Consider the following 23,650-nt stretch of genomic DNA (forward strand, 5'->3'; position numbering starts at 1 on the left):
CATCCTTAGACAACACCTTCCAAATGTACAACCACATCCACTGAGAAGGACAAGTGCAGTAGATACATGGGAATACCACTATCTGCAAACTCCCCTCCAAGCAACTCATGAAATATACTACCGTTTGTTCATTGTCACTGCATCAAAATCCTAGAATTCTCCCCAAAACATTTGGGCGGCACGGTGGGACAGTGGTTAGCACTGCTGCCTCACAGTGCCAGAGACCCGGTTTCAATTCCCGCCTCAGGCGACTCTCTGTGTGGAGTTTGCACATTCTCCCCGTGTCTGCGTGGGTTTCCTTCGGGTGCTCCGATTTCCTCCCACAATCCAAAAATGTGCAGGTTAGGTGAATTGGCCACGCTAAATTGCCCGTGGTGTTAGGTGAAGGGGTAACTATATGGGAATGGGTCTGGGTGGGTTGCGCTTCGGCGGGTCGGTGTGGACCTGTTGGACCGAAAGGCCTGTTTCCACACTGTAAGTAATCTAATCTAATCTAATTAATAGTGCATGTACAGTGCATGGTCTACAGCAGTTCAAGATGGCAGCTCGCTGCCACCTTTTCAAAGGCAACAAGGGACAACCAATAAATGACTAAAACTTACAAAATGCTAAGAGGCCTGAATAGAATGCATGTAGAGAAAATGTTTCACTAGTAGGAGAGACTAGGACCAAATACACAGCCTCAGAGTGGAGGGATGACCCTTTAGAACTGAGATAAGGAAGAATTTCTTCAGACAAAGAGTGGTTAATCTATAGAACTCATTGCTGTAGAGGGCTATGGAGTCCAACTCATTGAGTATATTTAAGACAGAGATCAAATGGTTCTTGGTTGATAAGGGAATCAAAGGTTATGGGGAGAAGGTTAGAAAATGAGGTTGAGAAACATATCAGCCATGACCCAAAGGTACAGCAGACTTGCTGGGCTAAATGGCCTAATTTTGTTCCTATATTTTACAGTATTATGTATGGAGTTAAGGGGTGGTTCTAACTCCTGCTATGATCCTGTTAAGAACTACTAACAGTTAAGGAAGAATCCACACATATAGTAATTAACTTATAAAGCTAGGACATAGATTTCAGATTTTTAACCAAAAGAAAAATTTTATTTTATACAAAGGGAAAATTAAAAAATGCAATAGTATTAATTTAGCACAATATCTAAAAGAATATGCTGTGAACTCAGTTTTATTTTTAACTTCTCTCTTAGTTCTCTTATCTCATGAAATCTTAAAGATTCATTTACTTTTTATGGGAGCAACCCAAATATATGTACAACCCTGTGGAATTCAAATTAATTCTCCTCAAGGTAGGTTCTATGAGAGTTCTTCCTTTTGATATTTTGGCTGCACAACACAGACATAGGAACATAGAAAAAATAGTAGGCTAGTCAGCACATCGAGTTTGCCTGCCATTCAGTTAGATTGTGGCTGATTTTCGACCACAATACCAATTTCCTGCACTACTACCATCTCCCTTTCTGCTATTAGTTTTTAAAAACATTTAACCAAACAGCTTTCCAAATTAGTATGTTGTTGTTGAATATTTTTTTACAGGCAGAAGGCAGGAGAATGAGGTTGAGAAACATATCAGCCATGATCATCTTCAACATATATACAACCTTTTCCTCACTACTACCAGTTCTGAAGAAGGGTCACTGAACTCAAAACGTTAGCTCTGTTTTCTCTCTGCAGATGTTGCCAGACCTACTGAGTTTCTCTAGCAATTTCTGTTTTTGTGTGGGATTTCCAGCATCTGCAGTTCTTTGTTTCAGAAGGTTAGTTTTATGCGATCATATTCTTTTTGTTTAGGGTCGAAAAATGTGGCGCTGGAAAAGCACACCAGGTCAGGCAACATCCGAGGAGCAGGAGAATTGACGTTTTGGGCATAAGTTCTTCATCAGAAACTTTGGGGGTGGGGTGGTAAAGGGGACTGAGAGATAAATGGGGGGGGGGGGGGAGGGTGGAGGAAACAATAGGTGGATGCAGGTGAGGGCTGATGATAATAGATCCAAGCATGGTGACCGGATAGCTGGGAAGGAAGATGGACAGGTGGGACAGTTCAAGAAGGTGGTGCCAAGTTGGAAGGTTGGATCTGGGATGACGTAGGGGGAGGGGAGATGAGGAAATTGGTAAAATCAACATTGATGCCATGTAGTTGGAAGGTTGGAATGTCCCAACGCAGAAGATGAGGCGTTCTTCCTCCAGGTGTCTGGTGGCTAGGATTTGGTGGTGGAGTCGGTCCAGGACTAGCATGTCCTTGGTGGAGTGAGAGGGGAGTTGAAGTGGTTGGCCACAGAATGTGGGGTTGCTTGGTGCATGTGTTCCAGAGATGTTCTCTGAAATGTTCCGCAAATTGGCATCCTGTCTCCCTATATAGAGAATACTATATTGAGAGCAAAGGACACAGCCACATATCTACTGTGTCCATTGTAATGCTGCAAAAGAAGCTACAACATTCACTGTTTGATACTTTATAGCAGGTGTGTTTCTGGAGGTGGCTACCACTTCCTGATGAATATCAAATGATGCATCTGGCTGGAAGTGGACCTTCATGAGCCCTGACATTGCGTGGAAGCTTTAAAGTGCACCAGGCATTTAGTTATGTACATTAGACCTCTTCTGTACCCTAGGTGAAAGTGAGGTTTGCATGCTGTCCTGCAAGCACAAACTGCTGCTATCATGGCTTTGGATCCCACTGATCAAAACATCAAAGGTATCACAAAAGCCCATCTTTTTGTGCTCCAGCAGACAAGTGGAATACTTCAATTTCACACTAATGTGGTTGATTTTTATATGCCCCTGAATTAATTGATCAAGCAAGCCATTCAGTTGTATCAAACTGCTACAAAGAATACCACTCAGCCAGCAGGGGTTCTGAGAAGACATCTCAAACTCATCTCAGGGTAACTAGGATTGGACAAAAATACCTGGATTTGTCAGTGATGAACACATCATAGGTATGACTTCTTTTTAAAAAAATTCCAGTAATAGAAAATTCCACATTTTGCTTTAAAAACAGTATCAGGTAATGAAAAATATACAATTGGGACTGCAAAACATTGGTTTTGTAACTGAGCTGGATCCAGCACATTTTTCAACTCATAATTGGTAAAAGCTAATAAAACACAATTATTGACATAACACTGCTTTCATATTAGGAGCGCTTCACCCCAAGTTGTCCTATCAATGATAGGCTTGGCTGTCCAAATATGGTAGAAGGCTTTGTTGTAATATTAATGCAGAGTGACACACAAGGTTTCCAAGAAACAACTGACTGAATCAGTGTTACCAGGTTCAAGTCTCAGGATGGCAGCACAATATAGTCAGCTTTGTTCAATTCTGCTGTGTTCTGTTTGTGCTCTTTTATTCCTTTCACTGTGGCTCGATTGTGTATGTGTAAGCATCTGCCATAATTCAATGGCTCCTTTTTGCCTGGTTTCAACCAGCTATTTATGTTATGCAGACTACTGTGTCTTTGTTTAAATAAAATGTGACAGCCTCCTTCTATTCAATTGTCAAAGCCTGTAATTAACGAATTGTTAATGATTAATAAAGTTAAGGCCATCCAACTCTAAGTGAGTTAAAGGCCATCAATGATTTAATATTGTCTTCCAACAGCACAGACGTGGATGCTTTCTTATAATTCAGAAGTTTCCAAATTGTGATAGAAGGACTTATCTCAATACATTGCTAATATTGCTACAGCATTTTTGGACTTTGAATACAGCTGCAATTTCGTATCAATCTACATTCTTACTAAGGATTTTGTAAAACTGCTTAGCGAGCAGAATAAAATTAGTTAAATTCCTAGAATGATCAACAGTGAAAGATTCAGATTGCAGCAGCAGGCTGGATAGTTGGAGACTGGATGCACTCCAAAGATATATGTCCTTGGAATTTCTGATGCATTGGTTACATGGTGTCTATTGGGTAAAGGGTAGAGCTGGAAAAAGCACAGCAGGTCAAACAGCATCAGAGGAGAAGGGGAGTTGATGTTTCAGCATCCACCTATCACCATCCCACCCACCTTTCCCCCTAGCTCCACATCCTCTCTTTCTATTTATTATTCAGCCCCAATCTCTGATGAAAGATTCCGACCTGAAATGTCGACTCCCCTTCTCCTCTGATGCTGGAGAGAAAGTGAGGACTGCAGATGCTGGAGATCAGAGTCGAGAGTGTGGTGCTGGAAAAGCACAGCAGGTCAGGCAGCATCCGAGGAGTAGGAGAATCGATATTTCGGGCATAAGCCCTTCATCAGGAATCCTCTGATGCTCTGTTTTTTTCAATTCCACTCTTTATTTTATCTGACTCTCCAGCAACTGCACTTCTCACTGTCTCTAAGTTACATGGTCACTATGCCCACCTACTCATTAGGCCATCCTGTCCCCTATCCACTTATCTCATTGCTTATCCCTTTATGCACTTAGCTCTCAGAAATTCATCCACCAACACATCGAAAAGCTGTGTCCCGCAGCTGCTCAGTGTTTTAGTAAATGAATGAATGAGCTTGCTGGAAAAGGCAATTATTACTGTAAAAAAATGATATGGCCTGGATTCCTTAGATTATCCTACGCATTAAACATTTAGAATTAAAAGTTTGGCTGCACCTTTCTGAGGCTTTCAGCAGCTGAAACTGACCTTAGAAATGCAGGGATGGGTACAGAGTAAAACCATAAGTAGAAGAGCAGCAACCCAAGGGTTATTGCTGCTCTCAGATGATTCACTCCATTGTCTTTTCCACCATGCTTGTCTTCCTACTTGTTGGATTTGTCATTCAGCTACCACAATAACACAAAATCATGTGCGGGTCTTCTTGCCTATATCTTATACTGCAAGCTGCCTGGACACAGCCTGAGGTGGAAAATATGAAAAGAAAATCCCTATGGAGCTGGAACAGGACACAAGCAAACCACAGTCAGAGAGGAAAGATGAAACTCTGTGCATTCCCCGTGCTCCCACTTGAGCATGGAGCAACAAACACTATTCTAAAAGGTGTTACTTTGCAATGACCCGAGTGGATTCACACACACAGCAATTTGTCTCAAGGAGGGCATACTAACAAAGATTTTAAGAAGAGGCAAACCATGAACTCTATATGAGAAAGGAGATCAGGTAAAGCAAACAGACTGGAATCGGAGTAGTTAAACAGCAAAAAGGCAGTCCACAAAAATATATGCTAGGATCAAATTGTAGTCAATTGCACAGTAATCAAGAAAGAATTGATGCATGAAGAAGCAATGTCAGTAAAAAATGGGAAATATTCATAGTTTACTTGAAATAACCAATTATTAGTTTGATAGCTGAGAGTAGTGTAGAAGGATTGAAGTCCAGTTACACAGAAATCCAAACCCCCTCACAACAAATTACCACAGATACACCTAGTGGTAACCAGGCAGAACACAGAAATAATGACAGATCCAATAATGCAGAATCTATTACAAGAGTGTGAAAGACTGACATCAGCAAATCTCTCTGTTCAAAAGCTGCCTCTGTTGTGGGTAGTTGCATTTCTGACAATTTTATTAAGCTTAGTGAACTAGTATCCTCTCAATTAGCTGTCTATAAATGCTCAGATGCTGAGAAACAAACTGCATTAGAATGCTCAGGAGGTGTAAATGAGGTACAGGAAATAGAAAGAGGCAATAGACAATATTCATTGAAGCATTAAAGCAGCAGAAGTAAATAAACCATTCTTACAAGAGTTATGCTGTATCAGTGAAAGAGCATGAAACTAGGATTGCTAATGACTCTTTCTCACAGGAAACAGAAATGTTTCTAAAGGACAACAGTGTCACTCTATCCACCACTTCATCTGGAAATGCAGTTTTACCAGACCTTCCAAGTTCATTGCTCTTTCAGCCATGCAAGTAATGAAACAAGGAGCAGAAAAGGCTGAGTCTTTAGTAGAAAAAAGTAACATTGCAATGGATCTGACAGACAGAGAAGGGAATTCTGAAACTGGTGCTGTTCTGCAAAGTGTCAACCAGATTTTACTAGTTTCATGCCTACTGACCACTTGTACAAAATAACCTGAGTGCACTGAAACAGCAATTCTTGAAGAACTTGAGGATGACAACTGAAACACTCTATTCAATGATGATGGAATTTGCTCGGATCCTCATCTCCTCAAAGAGCTAACCGCTAATAGCAAATCTAAGAAGCATATTCAGGATTCTTGTTTTAATTATTTAAACTATCAGCCAGTGAAATCAAATGCAATTGATTCAAAATTTTTACATATTGTCAAGATTTATGATTCTTCTGTAAGATTGAAGACTGAGAATATGCTATGACTTTCTTTGTTTGTCAGAAGACAAGATTCAATATCAAATGAGTGGATGACATATATGCATTATGCTTGCTTTCAAGTGCGATTACATCATGTAACCCAATCAACACCAAGTACGCTATGCTGAAGACTCAACTTTTGTCTCAAGCATCTAGATTATCAAAGTTTAAGGCTAGAAGCCATGCAGAATTTTTCCTACCTTCAAAGCAATACCCTCAGACAAGCGCCATGCTTGTTAGAAGGTTGGTCAGAATAGTATGGTTGAGAAGCAATCACACCAAAGCAGAATGAGAAGCTAAGTGCAAAAAGCTGAAGGAAACTAAGGAATAGAGGCAACTTGCAGCACAACAAATTAAAGATGCTTGGGAAAGAAGGTGGTTCAAGAAATTTATTTGGATTAAAATAACATGCAAAAGTAATGGGTAAAAGCAGAAAATTAGCACGAGTAATGATGCTTATTTAGCAAGTTGGTGCAGGCACAGTGGGCTGAATAAGCATCATTCAGCACCATAAACCTCTGTGATTCAGTGATTCTGTGCTATGGTGACTAACATACTCTAATGTTCACCCTTCTGGGCAAAAATGACTGTTTATCACCTGTGGTGTATGGTAGGGTTCCAGAAGGTATGTGGATTACTGCTGTGGTTGAACTGTTGTTTTATTCATTCACAGACTGTGGCTAGTCTAGCATTTATTATCCATCCATAATTGCCCTCAAGAAAGCAGTGGTCAGCTGACTTCCTGAACCACTGTAGTTCATTTGGTATAGGTACAGGTATACTGCTTTTAGGGAGGGAATTTCAGGATTTTGTCCTAGTGACAGTGAGAAGTGACAATATTTCCAAGTTAGGATGGTATTTGACTTGGAGAAGAATTTGCAGGTGATGGTTTTTCCATTCATTTACTGCCTTGTCCTTCTGGGTGGTAGAAGATAGAGATTTACAAGGTACTATTTAAGGAGCTTTGGTGAATTGTTGCAGTGCATCTTGTAGATGATACCTATCTGCAGTCCCATCTGCAGTCATTGTTTTTACCCCTATACATTGGTGGTAGAAGTGAATTTTTAAGGTGTTAGTTGGAGTATCAATCACTTAGGGTGCTTTGTTATGGATGGTGTGAAGATTCTTGAATGTTGCTGGCACTGCACACATCCAGTGAAGAGAAGTCCATTACACCCCTGACTTGTGCCTTCTAAACCAAGAGGTGATTTACACCTCATTCAGTTGTGCTTTTCAATTGAGGTTTGCTCACAGTCAATACAAAGGTCTCTTCTGTCTCTTTATGTCTTTAACAACAAGTGGAGGAATTTCTGTCCCTCAGCATGTGGTCTGTCTCGAAAGTCTTCTATTGTTTCTGAGTGTTGAGGCTTTCCGAAATTCTATTTTTAATGCTTTTCTGATTGTCACACCATCTCATGGTCAGACCCAAACTAATTTGATGGCTTTTTAATTACGACTTGATAAGATACCTCTGCAACAGTGAACACAGAGCCCTATGCACGCTGCACAAAACTTTATTTAATCCCCCACTGAAACAACTGAGTTACTGTTGGCTATATCAATGTTTCTATTTCTGGTTTCTCCTAGGGTTTACAATGCCCCACATGGACAATAAAGTACATTCACTATAATAAATCACAAAAGAGAATATTTAAATTTTGAAAGTCTTAGAGCTGATTAATCAATACTCTACCTAATCAATATGCATAACCTAATCAAGCCTCAAAACCATAATACAATCAAGATTTCAGGTTTTAAAGTAATATGTAATAAAACTGACTGTTTAACCAACTTTTATTTCTAACATACAATGAGGCTAAGTCAAAGACCACTCATTATCAAAGGCCCAAGACTCACCTTCCAAGTGAAGCAGCAATTTAGATTAGATTCCCTACAGTGTGGAAACAAGCCCTTCAGCCCAACAAGTCCACACCGACCCTCCGACAAGTAACCCACCCAGACACATTTCCCTCTGACTAATGCACCTAACACTATGGGCAATTTAGAATGGCCAATTCACTTGACCTACACATCTTTGGACTGTGGGAGGAAACCGGAGCACCTGGAGGAAACCCACACAGTCATTCAAGGCTGGAATCGAAACTGAAACCCTGGTGCTGTGAGGCAACAGTGCTAACCACTGAGCCACTGTGCCGTCCTAAAATTTCCCAAAATATTTTTGAGGCTTTCTGTGCCATTACCAATGATCCTTTAAAATGGCCACTGGCTAAGCAGCTCACCACATATTAAAACTTGGTTTGTACCAAGATTTCTCCAACTTCCTCATTTCCCCTCCCCCCACCTTATCTCAGTCCCAACCCCCGGATTCAGCACCGCTCTCTTGACCTGCAATCTTCTTCCCGACCTCTCCACCCCCACCCCTTCTCTGGCCTAACACCCTCATCCTCACCTCCTTCCACCTATCGTATTCCCAGAGCCCCTCCCCCATATTCCCTCCCCCCTACCTTTTATCTCAGCCCGCTTGGCACACCAGCCTCATTCCTGAAGAAGGGCTTATGCCCAAAACGTCGATTCTCCTGCTCCTCGAATGCTGCCTGGCCTGCTGTGTTTTTCCAGCACCATAATTTTCAACTCTGGTCTCCAGCATCTGCAGTCCTCACTTTCTCCTTCTACCACCTATTTGCAACTTAATAATGAAAAATCCCCAGTTCACAAATATAAGCACTTTTTACCAAAAATAGGTGCACATGCGACCTTTCCTTTTAGACCTATCTGAAATTTGGACATTGAGCATTTTGTTCAATGCATTAATAGTTTCCAACTACACTGCTTTACACGCCACCTGCATTCACTTCTGCCACCGCCCCCCCCCCCCCCACCCCACTCCCTATTCCTATTTACCACTCCCTATTTACCGACACTTAATTCAATCTAATCTACTGTATTCATGTTCACAATGTAATCTCCCTTATGCTGAGGGTACAAAATACAGACTGGATGATTGCTTTGTTGAATACCTACATTTTGTCCATATAAATGGCCAAGTTCCCAGTTGCCTGTTACTTTAACACAGCATCATGTTCCCATGCCAACGTTTTTGTCTCAGGTCTGCTGCATTGCTCCAGTGAGGTTCAATACAAGCTGGAGGAACAACACCTCATCTTTCGGTTAGGTACCTTACAGACTTCAGGACTCAACATTGAGTTCAATAACTTCAGAATGCGATCATGCTGTTCCATGTCAGTTACTCTACCCCCACACTTGGTTCCTGTGTGCTATGGGTTGTTCCCTGCCCATTTTTAACTACCCAATGTTCTCACTTGCACACTACCCAGCATTTATTTCTCTCTTGGTTTATCATCAGCAGCAATCTCTTTGTTTGCTTCTCCCATCTTCTCTCTTTGGGCTCCATCTATTCATTCTCCTTGCCTTTCCTCCCCCTCCCCCCCACATTCACCACATGCATCATCAAGATAAATGCTGCCCATTGCCAGCTATTGTCATTTCTTTCAAAGGGTCACTGGACTCAAAATGTTAACTCAGTTTTCCTCTCAATGAATGTTACCAGACTTTTTGCATTTCTGCAGCACTTTCTGTTTTGTTTCAGCTTTCCAGCATCTGCAATGATCCAGGGATTCCAACGTCAGTGCAACAAAATATCAGAATTTAGTTTCATGTATCAGTCCTATTTTTGTCAAGGCCATGATGTCTATAAAGAAAACAAAGAACAAAGAGAAGTGCAAAACAGGAACAGGCCCTTCAGCCGTCCAAACCCATACCAATCATTATACCCTAACAAAAAAACAAACATTCTACCCTTATTCAGTCTATATCCCTCTATTCCCTCCCTATTCATGTAACCATCCAGATGTCTTTTAAATGTCACCAATGTGCCTGCTTTCTTCACCTCTTCATGCTCCTACTACTCTCTGTGTGAAAAGCTTCCCTCACACATTTTCCTTAATCTTCCCCACTCACCTTGAACCTGTGCCCCTTTGTGATTGAAACTTCAATCCTGGAAAAAAACCTCTGACTTCCACCCTATCTATGCCTCTCATAATTTTGTAGAACTCTATCAGGTCTCCTCTCAGCCACTGTCTTTCCAGTGAAAACAATCTAGTCTTTTTAAACCTTTCATCATAGCCAATGTCCCCAAGACCAGGCAACATTCTTGGTAAACCTTCTCTGCACTCTCTCTCGAAAGCTTCCATGTCCTTCTGGTAGTGTAGCGACCAAAACTGCATTCAGAATTCCAAATGCGGCCTAACAAGGGTTTTAAATAGCCAAAGCATGGTTTGCCAACTCTTGCACTCCATGCCCAGCCGATGGCATATGCCTTCTTAATCAATGTAATGATCTACAACATATTCACAAGGGGCTTATTCATTCTGGAAAGAGACAATGTTGAGTGCCTGAAAGAGACGCTGGAGGGAGCCAAAAGAGGCTAAGAGCAGAGTTGTAGGTTTCCATTATTACAGCCTGACTACAAGGCCTCAGAGTGGGCTCCTATTGTACAAAGTTAAAAAATCACAGAACACCAGGTTTTGAACAATAATGATTAGCTTTTGCACTAATAGGGTCACATGTACTATTGCAATTGACAGACATTTGGCAGAAATTCCAAACTTAGTTAGACTTAGTAGCTCTGGCATATAGAGACAAACAAGGGAGATATAACATTCCATTCTCTCTTAACCACAGCTAAAGTTTCTGTATTCCTCGTTGTCTGTTCATCAACTGGAGACCTCTAGATCATCTTAGATCACATTCTGCTTCTATGTACGATAGGGGCCATGATGTGGAGATATCGGTGTGCACTTTTAACTTTGTGCACCCGAGTCTAAAACCGGCTCCTCCTCATCATGGATGTTTTCTACAGTGCATCTATAAAAATTGGTAAGAATCATGGTGGACATGCCAAATTTCCTTAACATTCTGAGGAATTACAGGCATTGTTGTGCTTTCTTGACTGTAATGTTGACTTGGGTGGACGAGGACAGATTGTTGATGGAACTTACTCCTAGGAACTTGAAGCTCTCACCTCCACCTCAACACAATTGATGCAGAACTAATATCCCAATTGTAAAGGGAGAGGGGAACCTGGTAGAAAACCAGAATAGTTTAAGATATAATTGACAAGACTATATATCCATTAAGACATGACATTATGGTAAGATTAGGGTTGGATATGTTGATATTCTAGGCCAAGTCAATTAAGAGAGGTGGTGTTGGGCATCTTGAAAAGGATTAAGGTATTTAAGTTGATACGGCTGATGGGATCGGTCCCAGCATACTGAGAGAGGCAACAGAAGAGACTATTGGGCCCTTGATAATGATCTTTATATCCTCTTTGTCTACAGATGAGGTCCCACAAGACTGGAGAATAGTTAATGTTATTCTTTTGTTGAAGATGGGCAGCAAGGATAATCCAGGAAATAATAAGACATTCAGCCTTACATCGGTGGTAGGAAAATTATGGAAGAAGATTCTTAGGGACAAGATTTACTCACATATGGAAAGTAATGGAGTTATTAGGGATAGTCAGCATGGCTTTGGAAAGGGGAAGTTTGTCTTACAAAGTTGTTTGAGGTTCTGAGGAAGTGACAAAGATAATTAATGAGGTACGGCATTATGTTGTCGAAATGGACTTTACTCAAGCATTTGACAAGGTCCCTGAAGATTAAGTCACATGGGATACATGGTGAGTTAGTAAGTTGCATATGAAATTGATTTGGTCATAGAAGACAGAGGGTAGTTGTGTGTGGGTGTTTTTTTCTGACTGGAGATCTGTGACCAGTGGTGTTCTGCAAGGGTCAGTGCTGGGAAGAATGGGAAAAGAGGAATCGGATTTGGAGCAGGTGAAGGTGAGAGCAGGGTGGAAATTGGAAGTCAAACTGAAAGTCAAATTGATAAACTTTTCCAATTCCAGATGAGAGAGAGAAGCAACACCAATGAGGTCATCAATATACTGGAGAAAGAGTTGTGGGTGGAGGCCCAAGTAGGATGGAACAAAGTGTGTTCAACTGCCCCGCATAACTGGGGCTCATCTGGGTACCCATGGTCACTTCTTTGCCCTAAAGAAAGTGAGAGGAGTTACCATAAAATCCCTACAGTGTAGGAACAGACCATTTGGCTCAACAAATACACACTTACCCTCCGAAGAGTAACCCACCCAGACCCATTCCCTCCCCTATTACTCTAAATTTACTTCTAACTAATGCACCTAACCCACACATCCCTAAACAGTATGAACAATTTCGCACAGCCAATTCACCTGACCTGCACATCTCTGGACTGTGGGAGGAAACCCGGAGGAAACCCACGCACACATGGGGAGAACGTGCAAACTCCGCACAGAGAGTTGTCTGAGGCTGGAATCAAACCCGGGTCCCTGGCACTGTGAGGCAGCAGTGCTAACCACTGAGCCACTGTCCTACCCACGTTCAAAGTGAAGATTAGCTCGGCCAGGTGGAGGGGAGTGGTAATAGATGGGGATGTTTCAGGCCTTTTTTGCCAGGAAGAAATGGATGTTGTCCAGTTTGGAGTGTATTACCTACAAGAGAGGTTGGACAAACATGGATCGTTTTGCTTGCATATCAGAGGTTTTTGTTTTGGTGGAAATAGCAAATATTGGAGGCATCCATTTTAGGTGAGAAGGGGCAAGTTTAAAGGAGATGTGCGAAGCAAGTTTTTTACAAAGAGAGTTGTAAATGTCTGAAATGCACTCCCAGAGAAGTGATAGAGACAGATGCATTAACAAGGTTTAAGAGATATTTAGATAGACAAATGATCAAGCAGGGATCAAAGGATTACAGACCATGAGCAGGCAGATGGGATTAGTTTGGCATCATGGTCAGTACAGACATGGTGGGCCAAAGGACCTGTGCTAGCGTTGTCCCATTCTAAGTTCTGTGTTCTAAATTTGAGGAAATTAGTTTGATATAATAGTTGCCAACCAAACAATGTTCAGTCAATGTTGATGTTCATTTTAGTTCATCACAGAAGGAGTTGCAAAATGTGAGATTTTGTCAGAATATTATTTTCATTAGTCACTGGGAAACTCATATATGCAAAATGTCAATGCTTTGCATTGGAATCATAAGAAGGGACACAGGTTTTAATGCCAGTGGTGTCTTTTATCTATCAAAATGGCCTGAATGCAATGACACAAAGTCTCTTTTAATGCAAAATTTCCAAAATAACTGCTCCTGTTAGCAGTGGTTTTACACTATAGCTGATCCATCTATAAGCGCTGCAATGCTGTCAGCTTGATTCAATACTTTTCTACTGTGCAGTCTTCTTCCTTACCTTGCTGGATTGTCAACTTGATTTGCAACACGGGAGCCATTGCAAAGGGATTAAAGTCTCTTTAAAAGCCTTAAATAGTGTATTATGTAAGGCTGAACAATCCATCCAGAGGCATTTCTGATCACACTGGTGCCTCCTGGGAAATCCAGAGGGAAGAAGGAAGATTTTGGGCTGCTTTTTCAACTTCTCTTTATGATTTCACTGGTTTACCTGACACCATACTCACTGCCAGTTACCCAATAGATTTTCACTCTCTCATTGATTTGAGGTGGCAAACACTTGCAAGCTCTGGTCACCAGATGGTGCTGCATTATCAATTTGCCACAAAATGTGCAAATTGATTCTGGCAATATACCAGATTTCAACGTAAGTTATGGTTTTGCATTTGCTCCTTATGAAGACACTATTGCAGGAGAGACGGAAAGGGAAGATAGGGGCAGACACTCATTGTGATACAATTTCCGACTTCTCCAATTCAGATTTATTCTGACATTTGTCTTGATACCAACACACCATGAGAAGTGACTTAACAATCTCCAGAAGGCAGAGAATATACAATTAGTTAGGAGGTGCATTTTCAGTCTTGGGAATTTACTTAGATCTCAGAAATAGAAAATATATTTTCTTTTGTGGACAATGATATGTTTAACCAACTCTATTAAAGGCTGGTATGGCTAAGGGAGGGAAGCCAGTGAACTCCCAAGTTGATGCCAACGTTCTGTTAACCAATGCTGGTAGGTAACCAAGATGCAGCCATAGTGTTGTGGATACCCGCTAACCCCAGAAAATGAAGTGTATTCCTTCTGACATGGACTTCTCCACATGGCCAGTACCAAAAGCATCATAGGTAGAATCCAGTACAACTAATTATTAACAGCAAGGTCTGTGCATTTTCATGTCCCAGGTATCTTCCAATGCAACTCAAAAATATTTTTCATTGCATTCATGGTTTTAAAAAAAAGCAAGGAATTAAACATTTCTCGATGGATAAAGAAATATATGTAATTATATTATACAATAAAAACTACTCATACTCAGTTTTTGTTGTGATATTGCGTAGATTTCAGACGAGACAGAATTGTACTTTTAAGACAATTACATTACATCAAGACATTTGATGTTCTGGTATTAAGATTCTCATCTCACCTTCAGTCATACACTTAGTACAGTGTATGCAGTGACGTGTGCTCAGTCAGTTATGTGTCTGTAATGTAAAGCAACATCAGTTAGCACAGAAGCCAAAGCTGGTACAGATCTATTAGAATATAGCAATTTAACTTAATAAAATTGTTTCAAGACATTTGGCTCAACAAGAATCCAGACTTTGTGCATGTGTGAACAAATCAGACAGCAATCAGACTGTACTATACAGGCAGTAGTGTTTTCCCCATGCAACCACACAAATTCTTGCATAGTACCAAGACCACATTTCACAAGAGAAAATAATAATAAAAGTGAGATTTGACTTATACAGTCATTTTTATATGTCTTCTTAAAACGGCAGAAACATTTTGATAAAGTATTGTGTATTCTGACTCCCTACAACCATTATCACGAACGTCTTCTATTGATATCTTGAAAGAGTTGGGCTTGTACATGTTTGCTCTAAAGGTCATGATTTCCTATTGTCTATATTTCTATCAGACTATTTCTGTTTTGTTTGATTTCTATTTGGCTTAAGCTTATCTATTAATTTTAACTTATTTCTAATTGAATCCTTCAAACTTGAGAAGATGGTGCTGTTGCTTCCTTATTCTGTGACTTCCTGAGCTGGGAAGTAACTTAATTCCTGAAAAAGAAAATGCCGTTATCTTTCTATGGAAAGTGTTATGTTTAACCAACTCTATTACAGGCTGATCCTGAGATCCTCAAAACTGTATCTGCAAGATACTGGTACTGGTCTGTTCTATTCATCCTTGATGTGGAGGAGCCAGTGTTGGACTGGGTGGGCAAAGTTAAAAAGCACACAAAACCAAGTTATAGTCCAGCAGGTTTATTTGGAAGTACTAGCTTTTGGAGCGCTGTTCCTTCATCAGATAGTGATTCATCCATCCTCAAACAGCAAAGATTTACCCCGAGACTGACCATTCCTTACTAATGACCACAGGCAACTCCTTGCTATCACTTCACTTGGCTACTGTCAAATTTGTTCCATCTCCACCAGCTCTCTTGATCTTCCACTGCCTCAGTGCCACCAGACTGCTTGTCTGACATCTAATCCTGAATGAGCTACAATTTCTGCCAACTAAATTTTGAGAAGACCATATCTGTCAATGACAAATCCAATGACATGCTTTATACTTGCCAATGATTTCAAACCCTTCCCTGGTAACCATCTCAAACTTGCAGCCTCATTATTTTATTGGACTCCAAATTGAGCTCCTGAACCCATGTTTATCATCATTATGGTTTCGATTTCTACATCACCCATCTCCTCTTTGCCGCTGAAATACTTATTCATGCCTTTTGTCACCTCCAAATTCAACTGTTCCAAAGTTCTTCTAGCCAGTCTCACATTTCCTTTATAAACATTAGCTCATTCAAAACTCTGCTGTCTAAATTGTATCACAAACCACATCCTGTTTACCCATCGCTTTGGTCCTTGCTAACCTACACTGGTTTCCAGACCTCTGATACCTAAATAAGTACACATTTTTTATTATAGTTGTTATTGGTGAGAGATGGAGAATCATTAAGATAAGAAATATTTGAGAATGTAGGAGAGAAAGTAAGTTGCAGAAATAAGAACCTAATTTATCAGCATTAACATTGTCATTTTAAAGGAGTGATTAATGCTAAGAATTGGACAATTAAAAATAATTTTAAAATGCAGAGAAAGTAGTAAAAATTTTATGGATCCTGAAAAGAGGGCATTCACCTTTGATTTTGATTTGTGAAGCCTGATTATTATTTAATAACAAGAGGCTGGTTAATTGAAGATGTATTAAGGTTTACCTTATTTGGACACTCGCACACAAACCTAGACAAATCATGCTTCAGTACTGGTGCTATTTCTATTATCAAACTTTTCCAAATAATGTTCAACCAGCAGGTAAAGCAAGAATATGTGTATTAGTGTCAGCCAGAAACCAACCCTTAAGAATAAACAAATTGTGCAAATTTATGTATTTGGATGGACCAGGTGTGGTTAGAATCAGATACAGTAAGGTTTCACAACTCAAGGCATTTACCATTTTTCAAGTACAAAACAGATACATGAGAATCAAACATGACACAACACATCTACATTGCCTGCAATATTTGTGAAGACAAAAAGAAATTGTCCAAGACCCAAGACTGAAACAAAATTGGGCTACCCTTAGTGACACTGTGGCATCATTGAATTGTTGAATGATACTGTACAGGGTGAGGGCATTCAGACCATTTTGACGTGCCAGTTCTTTGAGAAATCACACCTCCCTTTCCCCGAAGCACTATATTTTTCTCCCCTCAAGTACTTTGCAATTGTCTTTGAATAAGCGTCCACAACCTTTCCAGGCAGTATATTCAGACGACAAAAAATGTACAAACTTTAAGAAGTTTCACCTCTAAAATAAAATGAGAAAACACTGGAATAGTCAGCACATCTGGCACTATCTGTGGAGAAAGAAGAGTTAACATTTCAGGTCTGTGACTTTAGTCAAAACAGGCGTGGTGTAAGATGAATTCTAAACACAACTCATCATAATGAGCCACCTGGTAGAACTGTTACCATCATACTCTTTCCTGTTACTTGTCTACTGGGTAGGTTAGTCTGATGTGGTAGAGGAATACCACTTGGTTTTCTAATAAGTAATGGTCCTCATCTTCAACAAGATGTGGTTTATTGAATAATAGCCACTAGGTATATTAAAATGGAACACATTAATACAGAACCTTTGAGGGAGACCTTAATTTTAGGTCTTGTTCATTTGAAGTCCAAAGTTATTCTCCCAATAAAGAGCTCATGGCATTATCATATTGATGGGGTGTGATGCAGTCCTCAACATGAACCCTTTCAGACCTTTACATGCCTATACAATTAGTCTAGAGTTTATTACAACTTTCTTTCGTATGTATTCCACAGATCAACTTATAAACACAATTATCTATTTTAACTAGCAGCTTAATCTACTTTTCCTGCTTTCTTCAAAGATTTATGCATGTGAACTTCAAGTCTCACTGTTCCTGCACTTCTTTAAAATTGTGATATTTAGTATACACTATCTTTCCTTGTTTCCTTGTAAACAACAATGAAACTTCGCTGTATTATCTTTAGTTTTCTATATGCTTACCTAGTTGGCTAGTCTATCTGTCCCGTCCTCATTATAATTCTGAGTTTTGTGTTACCTGGCAACTTCGAAATTATACCCCTCCTGTTCAAATCTCGATTACATCAAAAGAAATTCTAATTCTAAAATTGATGCATGTAGGACATCAATATATACCTGCACCCAGTCTAATAACCAATGACCTACCACTACATTTTGGGTTTTATGGTCCTTAGTTTTGTACCTCTGCTGTCACTGCCCCTCTAATCCAATGGGTTTCAATACTACTATTAAGTCTATTAAGTGGCATCTGGTCAAACGTCTTTAGAAAGTCCATAAATACATTGAACACGCTACTGTTATGAAATGAAGGTGGATACCCCATGAGAACTACAACCAAAACACCCCAAGAGGAGCACCTTTCCCTACGATCTGTAAAAGGAATGTGGAAAGTAGTGTAACCTGCTTTTCAGAAATTTTTAGGGGTTAAACAAAATAAATCCCTGGCATTCACTTTAAAATCAGCAAGTAACAATTTATTTATCTAACTCTAACAGTGAACAAATTAATTAAACTATTTACAAACTGAGTAAATCCCTTCTAACTACTAACTATTCCCAAATAAAACAAGATTTTAATGGTATGGTGTTCCAATAAATCTAAATTCCATTCATATAACAAAGACTAGAGTATAGTCTCTTGAAATTACAACCAGGTTACGTGCCTTTTGGAATGTTCTGTGCCTTCTCCATTGATCCTTCTCTCAGTAATGCCTTCTCTGTCATTGGTACCATTGTTATTTAGATGGTGCTTTTTCTAAGACATAAATAGGCTGTGAGAGCTAATGATTCTCTCTTGAGAGCTAAGAGCTATTAGCTTTGGTGAATGGCAACTTGCTCTTGGGTCTTTGTCCAATTGCCCCTTTCTTTTATACCCATGATGACATGTCAATATTTCTTACAATAGGATTAGTCCTATGTTGTCAAAACCATCAGATTTAAATTTAATAGGTTTTTGGTATCTAAGTACTTGGTTCAAATTGATTGACTAATTCAAAAGCCTGTTGGCTTGGTAAAACTAATGCTTGGCCTGCTAACTGTATAGCCTTCCGATATAAATGTTTCAATTTGGGAGTATACCTGCAAACTTTCGAGCTGCTGCTCACAGACATTCATTTTAAATCTTTAAACACATTAAAAGTACACGATCTTTTAAAAAGACCACGCAATGCTTTCCCTCCTTGCACTTTACAAGCACCAAATTCTAGCTTCCTGCCTCCCAATCTATCCAATTTCACAACCTTCCTCTCATCAATACTCTCTAATTCAAAGATTTGAATCAAGTCAGTCAAACATGATTTCCCTGTAACAGATTCACATGACTTTCATTCATTATTCCATATTTTTCCAAATGACAATTAATTTTGTCCCAATTTCATGTCTCTAAATTTTTTCTCTTTAATCTTAGGTTGACAGGCCTGTATTGATGGCTTAACACTCTCACCTGAATAATAAAAATCTAACAATTGCAAACCACTGATTTCAAACCCACAAGGAGGATTGGAAGATTGTGGTAAAAGCCTCTGCAATTTTTTACCCTCAGTTCCTTCAGTAACTCAAGATGGCCTTTGGGCTAAGATCAATTGTAAGCTCTGAGATAAAAGGATTTTGAGATCACTGCTGGATTGTATTGAATGTTGGAGAATTGTTGGTTGAGCTGAAGTGCTATTGGCAGATCTTTATTCAGTATCTGAACATTATGGCACAGACAGAAAACACAGTGGGCTAATACTTTCAACATATTGTCTACCTAACACCAATTGTTACAGTTAACCTGAGAATGCAACTTTTTAAAAAAAGTTTTGTGATTTACATATGAAAGAAGTGAAACTATCATGGTATTCAAACAGATGAAAGACTCCGCAAACAATCAAGGTATTTATCAATGTATAATTTCAGTTACATCACACTGTAAACGTTTGCTATAAATTCTGTGTCTTACAATTGTATCCTCCACAAACACCTGATGAAGGAGCGCTCTGAAAGCTAGTGTGCTTCCTGTTGGACTATAACCTGGTGTAGTGTGATTTTTAACTTTGTACAGCCCAGTCCAACACCAGCATCTCCAAATCATAATCTAATCTAGTCCCATCTGCCAGCACTCGACCAATATCCCTCCAAACCCTTCCTATTCATATACCCATCCAAATGCCTTTTAAATGTTGCAATTTTACCAGCCTCCACCACTTCTTCTGGAAGCTCATTCCATACACGTACCACCCTCTGTGTGAAAAAGTTGCTCCTTAGGTCTCTTTTATGTCTTTCCCCTTTCACCTTAAACCTATGCCCCCTAGTTCTGGACTCCCCTACCCCAGGGAAAGGACTTTGTCTAATTATCCTATCCATGCCCCTCATAATTTTGTAAATCTCTATAAGGTCACCCCTCAGCCTCCAACACTCAAGGGAAAACAGCCCCAGCCTGTTCAGTGTCTCCCTATAGCTCAAATCCTCCAACCCTGGCAACATCCTTGTAAATCTCTTTTGAACCCTTTCAAGTTTCACAACATCTTTCCGATGGGAAGGAGACCAGAATTGCATGAAATATTCCAACATTGACTAACCAATGTCCTGTACAGCCGCAACATGACCTCCTAACTCCTGTACGCAATACTCTGACCAATAAAGGAAAGCATACCAAACGTCTTCTTCACTATCCTATCTATCTGCGACTCCACTTTCAAGAAGCTATGAACCTGCACTCCAAGGTCTCTTTGTTCAGCAACACTCCCTAGGACCTTACCATTAAGTGTATAAATCCTGCTAAGATTTGTTTTCCCAAAATGCAGCACCTCGCATTTATCTGAATTAAACTCCATCTGCCACTTCTCAGCCCATTAGTCCATCTGGTCCAGATCCTGTTGTAATCTGAGGTAACCCTCTTCGCTGTCCACTACACCTCCAATTTTGGTGTCATCTGCAAACTTATTAACTGTACATCTTATGCTCACATCCAAATCATTTATGTAAATGACAAAAAGTAGAGGGCCCAGCACCGATCCTTGTGGTACTCCACTGGTCACAGGCCTTCAGTCTGAAAAGCAACCCTCTACCACCACCCTCTGTTTTCTACCTTTGAGCCAGTTCTGTATCCAAATGGCTAGTTATCCCTGTATTCCATGAGATCCAATTTTGCTAATCAGTCTCCCATGGGAAACCTTGTCGAATGCCTTACTGAAGTCCATATAGATCACATGTACCGCTCTGCCCTCATCAATCCTCTTTGTTACTTCCTCAAAAAACTCAATGAAGTTTGTTAGACATGATTTCCCAAGCACAAGGCCATGTTGACTATCTCTAATCAGTCCTTGCCTTTCCAAATACATGTACATCCTGTCCCACAGTATTCCCTCCAACAACTTGCCCACCACCGAGGTCAGGCTCACTGGTCTATCATTCCCTGGCTTGTCCTTACCACACATCTTAAACAGTGGCACCATTCTAATAAGATGAATCAAAAGTTCCACTAAAGCCTAAGGCAGTTCTGAAATGCCAGTTTGCTTCTTTCTTCTTTTATCCTCATTTAGCACATGATCATTTTTCTTTAAGTTGTCAATATCAATTGATGTGTAATCACTGCAGAAGCATTTAAAAAATGTGCCCAATCCAGCCCCAACAGTTTCTCACTGGTAGATTAGTTAATGATCACCCCAAATAATTTCAGCAACCTGATCCAAATACCTGTATTTCCTTGCATTATGGATATTGGGGCCCTCTTGTGGCTCAGTGGTAGTGTCTCTGCCCTGGACCAGATTCAAGTCCCACCTGCTCAAGAGGAATATAATAACATCCCTGAACAGGTTGATGAGAAAAGTAGATTTTTTTTTGAAAAACATCACTACACATTTTGAACATCTTCCTCTAGCAAAGGTGTGTACAAATCAAAGCTTTCGTTGGTAAGTGGCACTACCTTGTTAGTCAACAACACAAGCCTGTAAACCCATCATATATAGTAAAAGTGAAAACAGGCTTTTGTGTGTTGCAAGCTATAGAGATAAGTCATCCATGAATAAAATGAATCATCAATATATTTTTTATTTCTCATTTTTCATGATCCTTTATCACACAGTATTATCTTCGAGCTGTAAAGTTTACAAATAATCAAAACAAGTCTTTGACTTTTCACCTGAATTGCAAATACCTTTGAACTAAACTGAGCAGATAAGGTATCAATACAGAATATAAAAGTAAGCTGCCTTCTTGCTTTATAGCAGTAATTTGAAACAAAAGCAACTCTAGCATCAAAATGAATTTGGTTTATGCTTGAGAAGATATATAAAATTGAGGTATGTACTTTTGATAAACAGTAATCGTTTTTGAAAATTAACATCATCTGCCTGGAATCTTTGGATGTATTTAGTTGCATTTTATTTTACCTAAAATATTCAGTCTGGAGTCCAGTTACTAGTGGTGTTCCACAACGATCTGTTTTGGGACCACTCCTGTTTGTCATTTTTATAAATGACTTTGACGCAGGTATAGATGGATTAGTAAATTTGCAGACAACACTAAAGTCGGTGGAGTAGTGGACAGTTTGGAAGAATGTTACAGGTTGCAGTGGGAGTTGGATAAACTGCAGAATTGGGCTGAGGTGGCAAATGGAGTTCAATGCAGCTAAATGTGAGTTGATGCACTTTGGGAAGAATAACAGGATGGCAGAGTACTTGGTCAATGGAAGAATTCTTGGTAGTGTGGATGTGCAGAGGGATCTTGAAGTCCATGTGCATAGATCCCTGAAAGTTGCCATCCAGGTGGATAGTGCTGTTAAGAAGGCATACGGTGTGTTAGGTTTCATTGGTAGAGGGATTGAGTTCCGGAACTGCAATGTCATGCTGCAACTATACAAAACGCTGGTGCGGCCGCACTTGGAATATTGTATACAGTTCTGGTCGCCCCATTACACAAAGGATGTGGAAGCATTGGAAAAGGTGCAGAGGAGATTTACCAGGATGTTGCCTGGTCTGGAGGGAAGGTCTTATGAGGAAAGGCTGAGAGACTTTTCTCATTGAGAGTCTTTTCTCATTGGAAAGAAGAAGACTAAGGGGGATTTGATAGAGACATACAGAATGATCAGAGGATTAGATAGGGTAGACAGAGAAAGACTTTCCCCTAGGAAGATGACGTCAGCTTGTACAGAGGGCATAACTACAATTGAGGGGTGATAGATTTAAGACAGATGTCAGAGGCAAGTTCTTTGCACAGAGAGTGGTAAGGGTGCGGAATGCCCTACCTGCTTATGTAATCAACTCAGCCGTATTAGGGAGATTTAAACAATTCTTAGATAAGCTCATGGATGATTTTGGGATAATGTAGGGAGACGAGCTGAGAAAAGTCCACAGGTCGGCGCAACATCGAGGGCCGAAGAGCCTGTTCTGCGCTGTATTGTTCTATGTTCTATGTTTTATGTTCTAATCTGACTTTCTGCTACTTCACTCTTCAAGCAAGAGTGTAACCTATGTAGCAAAAACCACACCAAGCTTCTTAAGCTCTACCCTGTAAGATCTGTGATTTGATTTCCAATAAACTATAGAGTATATTGAAGAATATTTGTTTGAATCCAGTTTCAATGTTAATCAGCTCCCTAAATACTGTTTGTGGGAGCCTCAGTGACAGCTTGATGTGTATTTATAAAAACTTAAACAAGCAGCAGTGGGGTTCGAATAAAAAGAGGAAATGCTGAAAATATTCAGCAGGTCAGGCAGCACTTGTGGTAAAGGAACAGTTGCATCACAATTTTACTGAGGTTACAGGAACAGAGCAATCCAAAGTTCACACACACAAATCCATA

The 23,650-nt window shown here is 40.0% G+C and overlaps 1 protein-coding gene and 1 pseudogene across 1 annotated transcript in view; both read left to right on the forward strand.

Annotated features, from left to right (window-relative positions):
• Positions 1-893: 893 nt before the first annotated feature.
• On the forward strand, positions 894-6,714 carry LOC148149768 (uncharacterized; annotated as a pseudogene).
• Positions 6,715-22,120: 15,406 nt separating this feature from the next.
• LOC122550574 (high affinity choline transporter 1-like) overlaps positions 22,121-23,650 on the forward strand; it is a 65,191-nt gene continuing 63,661 nt past the window's right edge. Inside the window, 1 exon segment of the mRNA XM_043691510.2 lies at positions 22,121-22,148. The gene's annotated coding sequence lies outside the window, so the exon portion shown is untranslated.

The sequence above is a fragment of the Chiloscyllium plagiosum genome, unplaced genomic scaffold (genome assembly GCF_037043375.1).
Source record: "Chiloscyllium plagiosum isolate Xiang-an unplaced genomic scaffold, Cpla_swu_hap1 HiC_scaffold_6, whole genome shotgun sequence".
Taxonomy (NCBI): domain Eukaryota; kingdom Metazoa; phylum Chordata; class Chondrichthyes; order Orectolobiformes; family Hemiscylliidae; genus Chiloscyllium; species Chiloscyllium plagiosum.